Here is a 2,334-nt window from a genome sequence, read left to right as displayed (position 1 = left end):
CAATTCCCAGTATTCACATGGTGGATCACAATCATACATAACTTCAGTTCTATGTTATCCAACACCCTCTTCTGATTTCCCTGGGTTCCAGGCATATATATGTTGCACATATATTGTAGGTAATACACTCATACACATAAAATAATGTAAGTCTTTAAAAAGAGAAAGAGAAAGATTTCTAAGAATCCTTTGTAAGATCCTGTTATTCACTGAAGATTCTGATTTCTACACATCTGAGCTGACTCTTTGTTAACTGTTCGGCCATCTGTTTTTATTATTCTGAGGACAGCACTATGAATGGGGGAGAGGTTTCCTAAAATATACTATTAAGCAATTTAAAGGATACTAAATGGAGAACACCAAGTAAAAATAATTTTCCAAATGGAATTCCTCATTGCAATGATCCAAGAAATGTACGGCTAGAACTCTAAGAATATCAGAGATTATTTTTCTCACACATTTCTCACTGATACCACAAGACCATTAGTGGTTTCCTAGGGTCTTTCTGAGGAGTTCCAGCTAGAACTTCATAACATTTTTGGTTATAATGATAATAAGTATATGCTGTCTTAATCAAGAATAACTCACCAGTCTTCAACAATTATTCCTCAAAAGCATTATTCCCACTAACTTTGCTGAAGTGGTTTTACCATAGTAATCCTAAGTACACATGGAAAAACATGTTCTCCCACAATATTCTTTCAGATACAAACTGAGAACTGTTATGCTATTATAAAATTAATAGCCTATGCTACTGTACAGGTAAAAAGGATGTGCAGGTCAAAGTGTCTTCTTTCTAGGATAGAACTAGCTGAGCCTGAGCTAACGATACCACTACAGCAGTTCTTAACATATTACTTTTGTTTTAAATGATGCATCTCCCTACCTAGGAAATATCCTCTCATTTTTAAAACCTAATTTCTTTTTTTTTAATTTTTTTCTTTTTTTTAATTTTTTTTGCTTTTTTATATTTATAAACAAAACCAACCTCCCCCCATTAACTCCCCGAACAAACAAAAAACCAGATTAAATAAAATGTACAGTGAATACACCCAGCAAACATCTGTATGTGCAATTGAATACTGTGTCTGTTACTGTGGCACAAACCTCAAACAAACAATATACAGTGTTCTGGGGAAGGAGGGGGGTCCCAAGTTTTAACTCTGTGGGGTGTGGGGAGACAAGATGGGGAAGAGAGAGGGGGAAATCAATGTACTTTTCTTAATTCTGTCCATATAAATATATTCATGAAGACCGGAGAGGAGGGAGACTGGGATGGTGAGGAGATGGGAGAAGAGGGGATGTGGGACCCTCTCAATCCTACTTGACCAAAAAATATGAAAGAAATTAATTCCATGGTGGGAGAAGAGATTTAAAAAAAAAGGTAGAAGAGGATGGGAAGGAGAGGAGGACAGAAGGGGACCAACAGGGAAAAGTGGGACCCCTGGCAGGGAGTCCCAGACCGGTGTGGGACTCTGTCTGCTTCTCTCTCCAGCCGTGAGGTGGCAGGCTCTGCCCAGTCATCTGCCCCCCTGCCCCGACTCCTGTGCCCGTCCTCCCTCCTGCATTCATTGGGAGCTCGCTCGCTCCAGGATCCTCAGGTCGTAGTTCTTTTTGGCCACTCGAAGTTTGAAGCGACTCACAGAGTTGTTGAGGCGAAGGGAGGCATTCTAGGCGGCCAAGGGGCTGGGGAACACAGCCACTATGGTGTACAAGGCAGCGAGGTCCGAATGGCGGCCATTCTCCCCCGGCCCACTGTTATCGCCGCCGCCTGCACCAGGCAGCCCCTGAGCATCCTTAAGCCACTGGATCTTGGCACCAGACATGGCGAGCTGGGTGAAGAGTTTGTCCGCCTCTGTACGGGTGATTCCTTCAGGGAGGTCTGTCACCTCCAGCACCCTTCCCAGCACAACGTCTGCTGTGCCCAGGTCAGTGGAAGCAGATTTGAGTGCTTGTCTCTTGGCCCGGTTTCCATGCTTCAGTCCACTCTGTCCCTGGTGCACCGTGTAAGCTGACTGGCCGTGCAGCAGGGGAGGGCAGATGGACAGATTGTACTGTAACGGCTGACCCAACAGGGGGTAGCGCCCATCACCCTGTGCAGGACCCCCAGGCCGGGGGAATGGCGTGAGGACGGGCAGGGGACCGAGTCCAGTGCAGACGTTGCTGAGGCTGGTGACAGGAGAGGGTGCTGGAGACTGGGTAGGAGAGGTGATGGGGCTGCTGCCCATTTGTGCATTGGCCTGGGGGTTACCGTCAGGATTGTACAGGTCTCCAGACTTCTGACCTCGCTGGTCCACATTGTAATATTTGCAGTGTCTCCATTGGACCATGGAT

At 45.5% G+C, this 2,334-nt stretch overlaps 1 pseudogene; it reads right to left on the bottom strand.

Annotated features, from left to right (window-relative positions):
* Positions 1-1,038: 1,038 nt before the first annotated feature.
* On the bottom strand, positions 1,039-2,330 carry LOC119087143 (annotated as a pseudogene).
* Positions 2,331-2,334: the final 4 nt, after the last annotated feature.

The sequence above is a fragment of the Peromyscus leucopus genome, unplaced genomic scaffold (genome assembly GCF_004664715.2).
Source record: "Peromyscus leucopus breed LL Stock unplaced genomic scaffold, UCI_PerLeu_2.1 scaffold_1417, whole genome shotgun sequence".
Classification (NCBI taxonomy): Eukaryota; Metazoa; Chordata; class Mammalia; order Rodentia; family Cricetidae; genus Peromyscus; species Peromyscus leucopus.
This window is presented reverse-complemented; position numbering and strand designations above follow the sequence as displayed.